At 48.0% G+C, this 12,206-nt stretch overlaps 34 non-coding genes across 34 annotated transcripts; all 34 read left to right on the forward strand.

Moving 5' to 3' along the window:
* The first annotated feature begins 497 nt into the window (after nt 1–497).
* LOC142205839 (U4 spliceosomal RNA) lies at nt 498–638 on the forward strand. The gene has a single exon (XR_012716797.1). It is a non-coding gene; the product is annotated as a U4 spliceosomal RNA (small nuclear RNA).
* Nucleotides 639–842: 204 nt separating this feature from the next.
* LOC142205845 (U4 spliceosomal RNA) lies at nt 843–983 on the forward strand. Its single transcript, XR_012716803.1, has one exon. It is a non-coding gene; the product is annotated as a U4 spliceosomal RNA (small nuclear RNA).
* Nucleotides 984–1,187: 204 nt separating this feature from the next.
* On the forward strand, nt 1,188–1,328 carry LOC142205899 (U4 spliceosomal RNA). The gene has a single exon (XR_012716853.1). It is a non-coding gene; the product is annotated as a U4 spliceosomal RNA (small nuclear RNA).
* A 203-nt stretch (nt 1,329–1,531) lies between these two features.
* On the forward strand, nt 1,532–1,672 carry LOC142205314 (U4 spliceosomal RNA). Its single transcript, XR_012716335.1, has one exon. It is a non-coding gene; the product is annotated as a U4 spliceosomal RNA (small nuclear RNA).
* Nucleotides 1,673–1,876: 204 nt separating this feature from the next.
* On the forward strand, nt 1,877–2,017 carry LOC142205886 (U4 spliceosomal RNA). The gene has a single exon (XR_012716841.1). It is a non-coding gene; the product is annotated as a U4 spliceosomal RNA (small nuclear RNA).
* Nucleotides 2,018–2,221: 204 nt separating this feature from the next.
* LOC142205205 (U4 spliceosomal RNA) lies at nt 2,222–2,362 on the forward strand. The gene has a single exon (XR_012716233.1). It is a non-coding gene; the product is annotated as a U4 spliceosomal RNA (small nuclear RNA).
* Nucleotides 2,363–2,566: 204 nt separating this feature from the next.
* Nucleotides 2,567–2,707, forward strand: LOC142205846 (U4 spliceosomal RNA). Its single transcript, XR_012716804.1, has one exon. It is a non-coding gene; the product is annotated as a U4 spliceosomal RNA (small nuclear RNA).
* Nucleotides 2,708–2,911: 204 nt separating this feature from the next.
* LOC142205219 (U4 spliceosomal RNA) lies at nt 2,912–3,052 on the forward strand. The gene has a single exon (XR_012716246.1). It is a non-coding gene; the product is annotated as a U4 spliceosomal RNA (small nuclear RNA).
* A 204-nt stretch (nt 3,053–3,256) lies between these two features.
* Nucleotides 3,257–3,397, forward strand: LOC142205831 (U4 spliceosomal RNA). The gene has a single exon (XR_012716791.1). It is a non-coding gene; the product is annotated as a U4 spliceosomal RNA (small nuclear RNA).
* A 204-nt stretch (nt 3,398–3,601) lies between these two features.
* Nucleotides 3,602–3,742, forward strand: LOC142205336 (U4 spliceosomal RNA). The gene has a single exon (XR_012716356.1). It is a non-coding gene; the product is annotated as a U4 spliceosomal RNA (small nuclear RNA).
* A 204-nt stretch (nt 3,743–3,946) lies between these two features.
* Nucleotides 3,947–4,087, forward strand: LOC142205315 (U4 spliceosomal RNA). The gene has a single exon (XR_012716336.1). It is a non-coding gene; the product is annotated as a U4 spliceosomal RNA (small nuclear RNA).
* A 204-nt stretch (nt 4,088–4,291) lies between these two features.
* LOC142205159 (U4 spliceosomal RNA) lies at nt 4,292–4,433 on the forward strand. Its single transcript, XR_012716189.1, has one exon. It is a non-coding gene; the product is annotated as a U4 spliceosomal RNA (small nuclear RNA).
* A 204-nt stretch (nt 4,434–4,637) lies between these two features.
* LOC142205837 (U4 spliceosomal RNA) lies at nt 4,638–4,778 on the forward strand. The gene has a single exon (XR_012716795.1). It is a non-coding gene; the product is annotated as a U4 spliceosomal RNA (small nuclear RNA).
* Nucleotides 4,779–4,982: 204 nt separating this feature from the next.
* Nucleotides 4,983–5,123, forward strand: LOC142205203 (U4 spliceosomal RNA). The gene has a single exon (XR_012716231.1). It is a non-coding gene; the product is annotated as a U4 spliceosomal RNA (small nuclear RNA).
* Nucleotides 5,124–5,321: 198 nt separating this feature from the next.
* LOC142205840 (U4 spliceosomal RNA) lies at nt 5,322–5,462 on the forward strand. Its single transcript, XR_012716798.1, has one exon. It is a non-coding gene; the product is annotated as a U4 spliceosomal RNA (small nuclear RNA).
* Nucleotides 5,463–5,666: 204 nt separating this feature from the next.
* Nucleotides 5,667–5,807, forward strand: LOC142205847 (U4 spliceosomal RNA). The gene has a single exon (XR_012716805.1). It is a non-coding gene; the product is annotated as a U4 spliceosomal RNA (small nuclear RNA).
* Nucleotides 5,808–6,011: 204 nt separating this feature from the next.
* Nucleotides 6,012–6,152, forward strand: LOC142205163 (U4 spliceosomal RNA). Its single transcript, XR_012716193.1, has one exon. It is a non-coding gene; the product is annotated as a U4 spliceosomal RNA (small nuclear RNA).
* A 204-nt stretch (nt 6,153–6,356) lies between these two features.
* Nucleotides 6,357–6,497, forward strand: LOC142205848 (U4 spliceosomal RNA). Its single transcript, XR_012716806.1, has one exon. It is a non-coding gene; the product is annotated as a U4 spliceosomal RNA (small nuclear RNA).
* Nucleotides 6,498–6,701: 204 nt separating this feature from the next.
* LOC142205164 (U4 spliceosomal RNA) lies at nt 6,702–6,842 on the forward strand. Its single transcript, XR_012716194.1, has one exon. It is a non-coding gene; the product is annotated as a U4 spliceosomal RNA (small nuclear RNA).
* Nucleotides 6,843–7,046: 204 nt separating this feature from the next.
* On the forward strand, nt 7,047–7,187 carry LOC142205834 (U4 spliceosomal RNA). The gene has a single exon (XR_012716792.1). It is a non-coding gene; the product is annotated as a U4 spliceosomal RNA (small nuclear RNA).
* A 203-nt stretch (nt 7,188–7,390) lies between these two features.
* LOC142205316 (U4 spliceosomal RNA) lies at nt 7,391–7,531 on the forward strand. Its single transcript, XR_012716337.1, has one exon. It is a non-coding gene; the product is annotated as a U4 spliceosomal RNA (small nuclear RNA).
* Nucleotides 7,532–7,735: 204 nt separating this feature from the next.
* On the forward strand, nt 7,736–7,876 carry LOC142205900 (U4 spliceosomal RNA). The gene has a single exon (XR_012716854.1). It is a non-coding gene; the product is annotated as a U4 spliceosomal RNA (small nuclear RNA).
* Nucleotides 7,877–8,080: 204 nt separating this feature from the next.
* On the forward strand, nt 8,081–8,221 carry LOC142205232 (U4 spliceosomal RNA). Its single transcript, XR_012716258.1, has one exon. It is a non-coding gene; the product is annotated as a U4 spliceosomal RNA (small nuclear RNA).
* Nucleotides 8,222–8,425: 204 nt separating this feature from the next.
* LOC142205850 (U4 spliceosomal RNA) lies at nt 8,426–8,566 on the forward strand. The gene has a single exon (XR_012716807.1). It is a non-coding gene; the product is annotated as a U4 spliceosomal RNA (small nuclear RNA).
* A 204-nt stretch (nt 8,567–8,770) lies between these two features.
* Nucleotides 8,771–8,911, forward strand: LOC142205220 (U4 spliceosomal RNA). The gene has a single exon (XR_012716247.1). It is a non-coding gene; the product is annotated as a U4 spliceosomal RNA (small nuclear RNA).
* A 204-nt stretch (nt 8,912–9,115) lies between these two features.
* LOC142205835 (U4 spliceosomal RNA) lies at nt 9,116–9,256 on the forward strand. Its single transcript, XR_012716793.1, has one exon. It is a non-coding gene; the product is annotated as a U4 spliceosomal RNA (small nuclear RNA).
* A 204-nt stretch (nt 9,257–9,460) lies between these two features.
* LOC142205337 (U4 spliceosomal RNA) lies at nt 9,461–9,601 on the forward strand. Its single transcript, XR_012716357.1, has one exon. It is a non-coding gene; the product is annotated as a U4 spliceosomal RNA (small nuclear RNA).
* Nucleotides 9,602–9,805: 204 nt separating this feature from the next.
* On the forward strand, nt 9,806–9,946 carry LOC142205803 (U4 spliceosomal RNA). Its single transcript, XR_012716764.1, has one exon. It is a non-coding gene; the product is annotated as a U4 spliceosomal RNA (small nuclear RNA).
* A 198-nt stretch (nt 9,947–10,144) lies between these two features.
* Nucleotides 10,145–10,285, forward strand: LOC142205445 (U4 spliceosomal RNA). Its single transcript, XR_012716437.1, has one exon. It is a non-coding gene; the product is annotated as a U4 spliceosomal RNA (small nuclear RNA).
* Nucleotides 10,286–10,488: 203 nt separating this feature from the next.
* LOC142205887 (U4 spliceosomal RNA) lies at nt 10,489–10,630 on the forward strand. The gene has a single exon (XR_012716842.1). It is a non-coding gene; the product is annotated as a U4 spliceosomal RNA (small nuclear RNA).
* Nucleotides 10,631–10,834: 204 nt separating this feature from the next.
* Nucleotides 10,835–10,975, forward strand: LOC142205201 (U4 spliceosomal RNA). The gene has a single exon (XR_012716229.1). It is a non-coding gene; the product is annotated as a U4 spliceosomal RNA (small nuclear RNA).
* Nucleotides 10,976–11,179: 204 nt separating this feature from the next.
* LOC142205269 (U4 spliceosomal RNA) lies at nt 11,180–11,320 on the forward strand. The gene has a single exon (XR_012716293.1). It is a non-coding gene; the product is annotated as a U4 spliceosomal RNA (small nuclear RNA).
* Nucleotides 11,321–11,524: 204 nt separating this feature from the next.
* Nucleotides 11,525–11,665, forward strand: LOC142205166 (U4 spliceosomal RNA). The gene has a single exon (XR_012716196.1). It is a non-coding gene; the product is annotated as a U4 spliceosomal RNA (small nuclear RNA).
* A 204-nt stretch (nt 11,666–11,869) lies between these two features.
* Nucleotides 11,870–12,010, forward strand: LOC142205446 (U4 spliceosomal RNA). The gene has a single exon (XR_012716438.1). It is a non-coding gene; the product is annotated as a U4 spliceosomal RNA (small nuclear RNA).
* Nucleotides 12,011–12,206: the final 196 nt, after the last annotated feature.

Raw genomic sequence — 12,206 nt, forward strand, 5'->3', positions numbered from 1 at the left:
TATAAGACCTAATGTTACAAAAGAATAGTGACTGCAACTCTGGATGTACCTGGAGTATATGACATGATGTAAAAGTGGAATAGTGACTGCAGCTCTAGATGTAACTGGAGTATAAGACCTGATGTAAGAGCAGAATAGTGACTGCAGCTCTGGATGTGACTGGAGTATAAGACCTGATGTAACAGCAGGAACTACGATAACGGAGGCAGTTAAAAAAATTTAAAAAACCCATTGGCTGCCAAAAACATGTGACCTCCAATTTAGACGAATGGTGAATTTACCATTCGTTTAATGTTGAGCAGTGAACTATATGAATGTGAGACAGGGACAGATCTACAGGCAGGGTTAGGTAGGGATAACCTTTAGGAGGGAAGCCCCGCCCTGAATTATTCCACTCCCAGAATGCCTTGCAGAAGGGAGGGGTCCGTTTTCTTTCGCCATGGCTTTACTAGGCTCCTCCTAACGAGGGTCAATTTCATGGGCACCTGGAAACCTTTAGCTTTGCGCATTGGCAATATCATGGCCCATGAGGTGTAACCGAGGCGTGATTATTGCTAATTGAAAACTAAATCCAATACCCCGCCTTGATGACTTGAAATAGAGTCAGCTTTGGCAATTTTTGCTAGTCTCTCCGGAGACTTCATTTCTTGTACAAACATTAGAAGAAACGTTTGGAAAGCGGAGCCGCTTCGCCCACGGGGGTGAAACAGGCAGGGAAGCCCCGCCCTGAATTATTCCACTCCCAGAATGCCTTGCAGAAGAGAGGGGTCCGTTTTCTTTCGCCATGGCTTTACTAGGCTCCTCCTAACGAGGGTCAATTTCATGGGCACCTGGAAACCTTTAGCTTTGCGCAGTGGCAATATCATGGCCCATGAGGTGTAACCGAGGCGTGATTATTGCTAATTGAAAACTAAACCCAATACCCCGCCTTGATGACTTGAAATATAGTCAGCTTTGGCAATTTTTGCTAGTCTCTCAGGAGTCTTCATTTCTTGTACAAACATTAGAAGAAACGTTTGGAAAGCGGAGCCGCTTCGCCCACGGGGGTGAAACAGGCAGGGAAGCCCCGCCCTGAATTATTACACTCCCAGAATGCCTTGCAGAAGGGAGGGGTCCGTTTTCTTTCGCCATGGCTTTACTAGGCTCCTCCTAACAAAGGTCAATTTCATGGGCACCTGGAAACCTTTAGCTTTGTGCAGTGGAGATATCATGGCCCATGAGGTGTAACCGAGGCGTGATTATTGCTAATTGAAAACTAAACCCAATACCCCGCCTTGATGACTTGAAATATAGTCAGCTTTGGCAATTTTTGCTAGTCTCTCAGGAGACTTCATTTCTTGTACAAACATTAGAAGAAACTTTGGAAAGCGGAGCCGCTTCGCCCACGGGGGTGAAACAGGAAGGGAAGCCCCGCCCTGAATTATTCCACTCCCAGAATGCCTTGCAGAAGGGAGGGGTCCGTTTTCTTTCGCCATGGCTTTACTAGGCTCCTCCTAACGAGGGTCAATTTCATGGGCACCTGGAAACCTTTAGCTTTGCGCAGTGGCAATATCATGGCCCATGAAGTGTAACCCAGGCGTGATTATTGCTAATTGAAAACTAAACCCAATACCCCGCCTTGATGACTTGAAATATAGTCAGCTTTGGCAATTTTTGCTAGTCTCTCCGGAGACTTCATTTCTTGTACAAACATTAGAAGAAACGTTTGGAAAGCGGAGCCGCTTCGCCCACGGGGGTGAAACAGGCAGGGAAGCCCCGCCCTGAATTATTCCACTCCCAGAATGCCTTGCAGAAGGGAGGGGTCCCTTTTCTTTCGCCATGGCTTTACTAGGCTCCTCCTAACGAGGTTCAATTTCATGGGCACCTGGAAACCTTTAGCTTTGCGCAGTGGCAATATCATGGCCCATGAGGTGTAACCGAGGCATGATTATTGCTAATTGAAAACTAAACCCAATACCCTGCCTTGATGACTTGAAATATAGTCAGCTTTGGCAATTTTTGCTAGTCTCTCCGGAGACTTCATTTCTTGTACAAACATTAGAAGAAACGTTTGGAAAGCGGAGCCGCTTCGCCCACGGGGGTGAAACAGGCAGGGAAGCCCCGCCCTGAATTATTCCACTCCCAGAATGCCTTGCAGAAGGGAGGGGTCCGTTTTCTTTCGCCATGGCTTTACTAGGCTCCTCCTAACGAGGGTCAATTTCATGGGCACCTGGAAACCTTTAGCTTTGCGCATTGGCAATATCATGGCCCATGAGGTGTAACCGAGGCGTGATTATTGCTAATTGAAAACTAAACCCAATACCCCGCCTTTATGACTTGAAATAGAGTCAGCTTTGGCAATTTTTGCTAGTCTCTCCGGAGACTTCATTTCTTGTACAAACATTAGAAGAAACGTTTGGAAAGCGGAGCCGCTTTGCCCACGGGGGTGAAACAGGCAGGGAAGCCCCGCCCTGAATTATTCCACTCCCAGAATGCCTTGCAGAAGGGAGGGGTCCATTTTCATTCGCCATGGCTTTACTAGGCTCCTCCTAATGATTGATAAGTTCATGGGCACCTGGAAACCTTTAGCTTTGCGCAGTGGCAATATCATGGCCCATGAGGTGTAACCGAGGCGTGATTATTGCTAATTGAAAACTAAACCCAATACCCCGCCTTGATGACTTGAAATATAGTCAGCTTTGGCAATTTTTGCTAGTCTCTCAGGAGTCTTCATTTCTTGTACAAACATTAGAAGAAACGTTTGGAAAGCGGAGCCGCATCGCCCACGGGGGTGAAACAGGCAGGGAAGCCCCGCCCTGAATTATTCCACTCCCAGAATGCCTTGCAGAAGGGAGGGGTCCGTTTTCTTTCGCCATGGCTTTACTAGGCTCCTCCTAACGAGGGTCAATTTCATGGGCATCTGGAAACCTTTAGCTTTGCGCAGTGGCAATATCATGGCCCATGAGGTGTAACCGAGGCGTGATTATTGCTAATTGAAAACTAAACCCAATACCCCGCCTTGATGACTTGAAATATAGTCAGCTTTGGCAATTTTTTCTAGTCTCTCAGGAGTCTTCATTTCTTGTACAAACATTAGAAGAAACGTTTGGAAAGCGGAGCCGCTTCGCCCACGGGGGTGAAACAGGCAGGGAAGCCCCGCCCTGAATTATTCCACTCCCAGAATGCCTTGCAGAAGGGAGGGGTCCGTTTTCTTTCGCCATGGCTTTACTAGGCTCCTCCTAACAAAGGTCAATTTCATGGGCACCTGGAAACCTTTAGCTTTGTGCAGTGGCGATATCATGGCCCATGAGGTGTAACCGAGGCGTGATTATTGCTAATTGAAAACTAAACCCAATACCCCGCCTTGATGACTTGAAATATAGTCAGCTTTGGCAATTTTTGCTAGTCTCTCAGGAGACTTCATTTCTTGTACAAACATTAGAAGAAACCTTTGGAAAGCGGAGCCGCTTCGCCCACGGGGGTGAAACAGGAAGGGAAGCCCCGCCCTGAATTATTCCACTCCCAGAATGCCTTGCAGAAGGGAGGGGTCCGTTTTCTTTCGCCATGGCTTTACTAGGCTCCTCCTAACGAGGGTCAATTTCATGGGCACCTGGAAACCTTTAGCTTTGCGCAGTGGCAATATCATGGCCCATGAAGTGTAACCCAGGCGTGATTATTGCTAATTGAAAACTAAACCCAATACCCCGCCTTGATGACTTGAAATATAGTCAGCTTTGGCAGTTTTTGCTAGTCTCTCCGGAGACTTCATTTCTTGTACAAACATTAGAAGAAACGTTTGGAAAGCGGAGCCGCTTCGCCCACGGGGGTGAAACAGGCAGGGAAGCCCTGCCCTGAATTATTCCACTCCCAGAATGCCTTGCAGAAGGGAGGGGTCCGTTTTCTTTTACCATGGCTTTACTAGGCTCCTCCTAACGAGGGTCAATTTCATGGGCACCTGGAAACCTTTAGCTTTGCGCAGTGGCAATATCATGGCCCATGAAGTGTAACCCAGGCGTGATTATTGCTAATTGAAAACTAAACCCAATACCCCGCCTTGATGACTTGAAATATAGTCAGCTTTGGCAATTTTTGCTAGTCTCTCCGGAGACTTCATTTCTTGTACAAACATTAGAAGAAACGTTTGGAAAGCGGAGCCGCTTCGCTCACGGGGGTGAAACAGGCAGGGAAGCCCCGCCCTGAATTATTACACTCCCAGAATGCCTTGCAGAAGGGAGGGGTCCGTTTTCTTTCGCCATGGCTTTACTAGGCTCCTCCTAACGAGGGTCAATTTCATGGGCACCTGGAAACCTTTAGCTTTGCGCAGAGGCAATATCATGGCCCATGAGGTGTAACCGAGGCATGATTATTGCTAATTGAAAACTAAACCCAATTCCCCCGCCTTGATGGCTTGAAATATAGTCAGCTTTGGCAATTTTTGCTAGTCTCTCAGGAGACTTCATTTCTTGTACAAACATTAGAAGAAACGTTTGGAAAGCGGAGCCGCTTCACCCACGGGGGTGAAACAGGAAGGGAAGCCCCGCCCTGAATTAATCCACTCCTAGAATGCCTTGCAGAAGGGAGGGGTCCGTTTTCTTTCGCCATGGCTTTACTAGGCTCCTTCTAACGAGGGTCAATTTCATGGGCACCTGGAAACCTTTAGCTTTGCGCATTGGCAATATCATGGCCCATGAGGTGTAACCGAGGCGTGATTATTGCTAATTGAAAACTAAACCCAATACCCCGCCTTGATGACTTGAAATAGAGTCAGCTTTGGCAATTTTTGCTAGTCTCTCCGGAGACTTCATTTCTTGTACAAACATTAGAAGAAACGTTTGGAAAGCGGAGCCGCTTCGCCCACGGGGGTGAAACAGGCAGGGAAGCCCCGCCCTGAATTATTCCACTCCCAGAATGCCTTGCAGAAGGGAAGGGTCCATTTTCTTTCGCCATGGCTTTACTAGGCTCCTCCTAACGATTGATAAGTTCATGGGCACCTGGAAACCTTTAGCTTTGCGCAGTGGCAATATCATGGCCCATGAGGTGTAACCGAGGCGTGATTATTGCTAATTGAAAACTAAACCCAATACCCCGCCTTGATGACTTGAAATATAGTCAGCTTTGGCAATTTTTGCTAGTCTCTCCGGAAACTTCATTTCTTGTACAAACATTAGAAGAAACGTTTGGAAAGCGAAGCCGCTTCGCCCACGGGGGTGAAACAGGCAGGGAAGCCCCGCCCTGAATTATTCCACTCCCAGAATGCCTTGCAGAAGGGAGGGGTCCGTTTTCTTTCGCTTTACTAGGCTCCTCCTAACGAAGGTCAATTTCATGGGCACCTGGAAACCTTTAGCTTTGCGCATTGGCAATATCATGGCCCATGAGGTGTAACCGAGGCGTGATTATTGCTAATTGAAAACTAAATCCAATACCCCGCCTTGATGACTTGAAATAGAGTCAGCTTTGGCAATTTTTGCTAGTCTCTCCGGAGACTTCATTTCTTGTACAAACATTAGAAGAAACGTTTGGAAAGCGGAGCCGCTTCGCCCACGGGGGTGAAACAGGCAGGGAAGCCCCGCCCTGAATTATTCCACTCCCAGAATGCCTTGCAGAAGAGAGGGGTCCGTTTTCTTTCGCCATGGCTTTACTAGGCTCCTCCTAACGAGGGTCAATTTCATGGGCACCTGGAAACCTTTAGCTTTGCGCAGTGGCAATATCATGGCCCATGAGGTGTAACCGAGGCGTGATTATTGCTAATTGAAAACTAAACCCAATACCCCGCCTTGATGACTTGAAATATAGTCAGCTTTGGCAATTTTTGCTAGTCTCTCAGGAGTCTTCATTTCTTGTACAAACATTAGAAGAAACGTTTGGAAAGCGGAGCCGCTTCGCCCACGGGGGTGAAACAGGCAGGGAAGCCCCGCCCTGAATTATTACACTCCCAGAATGCCTTGCAGAACGGAGGGGTCCGTTTTCTTTCGCCATGGCTTTACTAGGCTTCTCCTAACGAGGGTCAATTTCATGGGCACCTGGAAACCTTTAGCTTTGCGCAGTGGCGATATCATGGCCCATGAGGTGTAACCGAGGCGTGATTATTGCTAATTGAAAACTAAACCCAATACCCCGCCTTGATGACTTGAAATATAGTCAGCTTTGGCAATTTTTGCTAGTCTCTCAGGAGTCTTCATTTCTTGTACAAACATTAGAAGAAACGTATGGAAAGCGGAGCCGCTTCGCCCATGGGGATGAAACAGGCAGGGAAGCCCCGCCCTGAATTATTACACTCCCAGAATGCCTTGCAGAAGGGAGGGGTCCGTTTTCTTTCGCCATGGCTTTACTAGGCTCCTCCTAACGAGGGTCAATTTCATGGGCATCTGGAAACCTTTAGCTTTGCGCAGTGGCAATATCATGGCCCATGAGGTGTAACCGAGGCGTGATTATTGCTAATTGAAAACTAAACCCAATACCCCGCCTTGATGACTTGAAATATAGTCAGCTTTGGCAATTTTTGCTAGTCTCTCAGGAGTCTTCATTTCTTGTACAAACATTAGAAGAAACGTTTGGAAAGCGGAGCCGCTTCGCCCACGGGGGTGAAACAGGCAGGGAAGCCCCGCCCTGAATTATTACACTCCCAGAATGCCTTGCAGAAGGGAGGGGTCCGTTTTCTTTCGCCATGGCTTTACTAGGCTTCTCCTAACGAGGGTCAATTTCATGGGCACCTGGAAACCTTTAGCTTTGCGCAGTGGCGATATCATGGCCCATGAGGTGTAACCGAGGCGTGATTATTGCTAATTGAAAACTAAACCCAATACCCCGCCTTGATGACTTGAAATATAGTCAGCTTTGGCAATTTTTGCTAGTCTCTCAGGAGTCTTCATTTCTTGTACAAACATTAGAAGAAACGTTTGGAAAGCGGAGCCGCTTCGCCCACGGGGGTGAAACAGGCAGGGAAGCCCCGCCCTGAATTATTCCACTCCCAGAATGCCTTGCAGAAGGGAGGGGTCCGTTTTCTTTCGCCATGGCTTTACTAGGCTCCTCCTAACAAAGGTCAATTTCATGGGCACCTGGAAACCTTTAGCTTTGTGCAGTGGCGATATCATGGCCCATGAGGTGTAACCGAGGCGTGATTATTGCTAATTGAAAACTAAACCCAATACCCCGCCTTGATGACTTGAAATATAGTCAGCTTTGGCAATTTTTGCTAGTCTCTCAGGAGACTTCATTTCTTGTACAAACATTAGAAGAAACTTTGGAAAGCGGAGCCGCTTCGCCCACGGGGGTGAAACAGGAAGGGAAGCCCCGCCCTGAATTATTCCACTCCCAGAATGCCTTGCAGAAGGGAGGGGTCCGTTTTCTTTCGCCATGGCTTTACTAGGCTCCTCCTAACGAGGGTCAATTTCATGGGCACCTGGAAACCTTTAGCTTTGCGCAGTGGCAATATCATGGCCCATGAAGTGTAACCCAGGCGTGATTATTGCTAATTGAAAACTAAACCCAATACCCCGCCTTGATGACTTGAAATATAGTCAGCTTTGGCAATTTTTGCTAGTCTCTCCGGAGACTTCATTTCTTGTACAAACATTAGAAGAAACGTTTGGAAAGCGGAGCCGCTTCGCCCACGGGGGTGAAACAGGCAGGGAAGCCCCGCCCTGAATTATTCCACTCCCAGAATGCCTTGCAGAAGGGAGGGGTCCCTTTTCTTTCGCCATGGCTTTACTAGGCTCCTCCTAACGAGGTTCAATTTCATGGGCACCTGGAAACCTTTAGCTTTGCGCAGTGGCAATATCATGGCCCATGAGGTGTAACCGAGGCGTGATTATTGCTAATTGAAAACTAAACCCAATACCCTGCCTTGATGACTTGAAATATAGTCAGCTTTGGCAATTTTTGCTAGTCTCTCCGGAGACTTCATTTCTTGTACAAACATTAGAAGAAACGTTTGGAAAGCGGAGCCGCTTCGCCCACGGGGGTGAAACAGGCAGGGAAGCCCCGCCCTGAATTATTCCACTCCCAGAATGCCTTGCAGAAGGGAGGGGTCCGTTTTCTTTCACCATGGCTTTACTAGGCTCCTCCTAACGAGGGTCAATTTCATGGGCACCTGGAAACCTTTAGCTTTGCGCAGTGGCAATATCATGGCCCATGAGGTGCAACCGAGGCGTTATTATTGCTAATTGAAAACTAAACCCAATACCCCGCCTTGATGACTTGAAATAGAGTCAGCTTTGGCAATTTTTGCTAGTCTCTCCGGAGACTTCATTTCTTGTACAAACATTAGAAGAAACGTTTGGAAAGCGGAGCCGCTTTGCCCACGGGGGTGAAACAGGCAGGGAAGCCCCGCCCTGAATTATTCCACTCCCAGAATGCCTTGCAGAAGGGAGGGGTCCATTTTCATTCGCCATGGCTTTACTAGGCTCCTCCTAATGATTGATAAGTTCATGGGCACCTGGAAACCTTTAGCTTTGCGCAGTGGCAATATCATGGCCCATGAGGTGTAACCGAGGCGTGATTATTGCTAATTGAAAACTAAACCCAATACCCCGCCTTGATGACTTGAAATATAGTCAGCTTTGGCAATTTTTGCTAGTCTCTCAGGAGTCTTCATTTCTTGTACAAACATTAGAAGAAACGTTTGGAAAGCGGAGCCGCATCGCCCACGGGGGTGAAACAGGCAGGGAAGCCCCGCCCTGAATTATTCCACTCCCAGAATGCCTTGCAGAAGGGAGGGGTCCGTTTTCTTTCGCCATGGCTTTACTAGGCTCCTCCTAACGAGGGTCAATTTCATGGGCATCTGGAAACCTTTAGCTTTGCGCAGTGGCAATATCATGGCCCATGAGGTGTAACCGAGGCGTGATTATTGCTAATTGAAAACTAAACCCAATACCCCGCCTTGATGACTTGAAATATAGTCAGCTTTGGCAATTTTTTCTAGTCTCTCAGGAGTCTTCATTTCTTCTACAAACATTAGAAGAAACGTTTGGAAAGCGGAGCCGCTTCGCCCACGGGGGTGAAACAGGCAGGGAAGCCCCGCCCTGAATTATTCCACTCCCAGAATGCCTTGCAGAAGGGAGGGGTCCGTTTTCTTTCGCCATGGCTTTACTAGGCTCCTCCTAACAAAGGTCAATTTCATGGGCACCTGGAAACCTTTAGCTTTGTGCAGTGGCGATATCATGGCCCATGAGGTGTAACCGAGGCGTGATTATTGCTAATTGAAAACTAAACCCAATACCCCGCCTTGATGACTTGAAATATAGTCAGCTTTGGCAATTTTTGCTAGTCTCTCAGGAGACTTCATTTCTTGTACAAACATTAGAAGAAACGTTTGGAAAGCGGAGCCGCTTCGCCCACGGGGGTGAAACAGGAAGGGAAGCCCCGCCCTGAATTATTCCACTCCCAGAATGCCTTGCAGAAGGGAGGGGTCCGTTTTCTTTCGCCATGGCTTTACTAGGCTCCTCCTAACGAGGGTCAATTTCATGGGCACCTGGAAACCTTTAGCTTTGCGCAGTGGCAATATCATGGCCCATGAAGTGTAACCCAGGCGTGATTATTGCTAATTGAAAACTAAACCCAATACCCCGCCTTGATGACTTGAAATATAGTCAGCTTTGGCAGTTTTTGCTAGTCTCTCCGGAGACTTCATTTCTTGTACAAACATTAGAAGAAACGTTTGGAAAGCGGAGCCGCTTCGCCCACGGGGGTGAAACAGGCAGGGAAGCCCTGCCCTGAATTATTCCACTCCCAGAATGCCTTGCAGAAGGGAGGGGTCCGTTTTCTTTTACCATGGCTTTACTAGGCTCCTCCTAACGAGGGTCAATTTCATGGGCACCTGGAAACCTTTAGCTTTGCGCAGTGGCAATATCATGGCCCATGAGGTGTAACCGAGGCGTGATTATTGCTAATTGAAAACTAAACCCAATACCCCGCCTTGATGACTTGAAATATAGTCAGCTTTGGCAATTTTTGCTAGTCTCTCCGGAGACTTCATTTCTTGTACAAACATTAGAAGAAACGTTTGGAAAGCGAAGCCGCTTCGCCCACGGGGGTGAAACAGGCAGGGAAGCCCCGCCCTGAATTATTCCACTCCCAGAATGCCTTGCAGAAGGGAGGGGTCCGTTTTCTTTCGCTTTACTAGGCTCCTCCTAACGAAGGTCAATTTCATGGGCACCTGGAAACCTTTAGCTTTGCGCAGTGGCAATATCATGGCCCATGAGGTGTAACCGAGGCGTGATTATTGCTAATTGAAAACTAAACCCAATACCCCGCCTTGATGACTTGAAATATAGTCAGCTTTGGCAATTTTTGCTAGTCTCTCAGGAGACTTCATTTCTTGTACAAACATTAGAAGAAACGTTTGGAAAGCGGAGCCGCTTCGCCCACGGGGGTGAAACAGGCAGGGAAGCCCCGCCCTGAATTATTCCACTCCCAGAATGCCTTGCAGAAGGGAGGGTCCGTTTTCTTTCGCCATGGCTTTACTAGGCTCCTCCTAACGAGGGTCAATTTCATGGGCACCTGGAAACCTTTAGCTTTGCGCAGAGGCAATATCATGGCCCATGAGGTGTAACCGAGGCGTGATTATTGCTAATTGAAAACTAAACCCAATTCCCCCGCCTTGATGACTTGAAATATAGTCAGCTTTGGCAATTTTTGCTAGTCTCTCAGGAGACTTCATTTCTTGTACAAACATTAGAAGAAACGTTTGGAAAGCGGAGCCGCGTCACCCACGGGGGTGAAACAGGAAGGGAAGCCCCGCCCTGAATTAATCCACTCCTAGAATGCCTTGCAGCAGGGAGGGGTCCGTTTTCTTTCGCCATGGCTTTACTAGGCTCCTCCTAACGAGGGTCAATTTCATGGGCACCTGGAAACCTTTAGCTTTGCGCATTGGCAATATCATGGCCCATGAGGTGTAACCGAGGCGTGATTATTGCTAATTGAAAACTAAACCCACTACCCCGCCTTGATGACTTGAAATAGAGTCAGCTTTGGCAATTTTTGCTAGTCTCTCCGGAGACTTCATTTCTTGTACAAACATTAGAAGAAACGTTTGGAAAGCGGAGCCGCTTCGCCCACGGGGGTGAAACAGGCAGGGAAGCCCCGCCCTGAATTATTCCACTCCCAGAATGCCTTGCAGAAGGGAGGGGTCCATTTTCTTTCGCCATGGCTTTACTAGGCTCCTCCTAACGATTGATAAGTTCATGGGCACCTGGAAACCTTTAGCTTTGCGCAGTGGCAATATCATGGCCCATGAGGTGTAACCGAGGCGTGATTATTGCTAATTGCAAACTAAACCCAATACCCCGCCTTGATGACTTGAAATAGAGTCAGCTTTGGCAATTTTTGCTAGTCTGTCCGGAGACTTCATTTCTTGTACAAACATTAGAAGAAACGTTTGGAATGCGGAGCCGCTTCGCCCACGGGGGTGAAACAGGCAGGGAAGCCCCGCCCTGAATTATTCCACTCCCAGAATGCCTTGCAGAAGAGAGGGGTCCGTTTTCTTTCGCCATGGCTTTACTAGGCTCCTCCTAACGAGGGTCAATTTCATGGGCACCTGGAAACCTTTAGCTTTGCGCAGTGGCAATATCATGGCCCATGAGGTGTAACCGAGGCGTGATTTTTGCTAATTGAAAACTAAACTCAATACCCCGCCTTGATGACTTGAAATATAGTCAGCTTTGGCAATTTTTGCTAGTCTCTCAGGAGTCTTCATTTCTTGTACAAACATTAGAAGAAACATTTGAAAAGCGGAGCCGCTTCGCCCACGGGGGTGAAACAGGCAGGGAAGCCCCGCCCTGAATTATTCCACTCCCAGAATGCCTTGCAGAAGGGAGGGGTCCGTTTTCTTTTGCCATGGCTTTACTAGGCTCCTCCTAACGAGGGTCAATTTCATGGGCACCTGGAAACCTTTAGCTTTGCGCAGTGGCAATATCATGGCCCATGAGGTGTAACCGAGGCGTGATTATTGCTAATTGAAAACTAAACCCAATACCCCGCCTTGATGACTTGAAATATAGTCAGCTTTGGCAATTTTTGCTAGTCTCTCAGGAGACTTCATTTCTTGTACAAACATTAGAAGAAACGTTTGGAAAGCGGAGCCGCTTCGCCCACGGGGGTGAAACAGGCAGGGAAGCCCCGCCCTGAATTATTCCACTCCCAGAATGCCTTGCAGAAGGGAGGGGTCCATTTTCTTTCGCCATGGCTTTACTAGGCTCCTCCTAACGATTGATAAGTTCATGGGCACCTGG

Source organism: Leptodactylus fuscus, chromosome 5, assembly GCF_031893055.1.
Source record: "Leptodactylus fuscus isolate aLepFus1 chromosome 5, aLepFus1.hap2, whole genome shotgun sequence".
Classification (NCBI taxonomy): Eukaryota; Metazoa; Chordata; class Amphibia; order Anura; family Leptodactylidae; genus Leptodactylus; species Leptodactylus fuscus.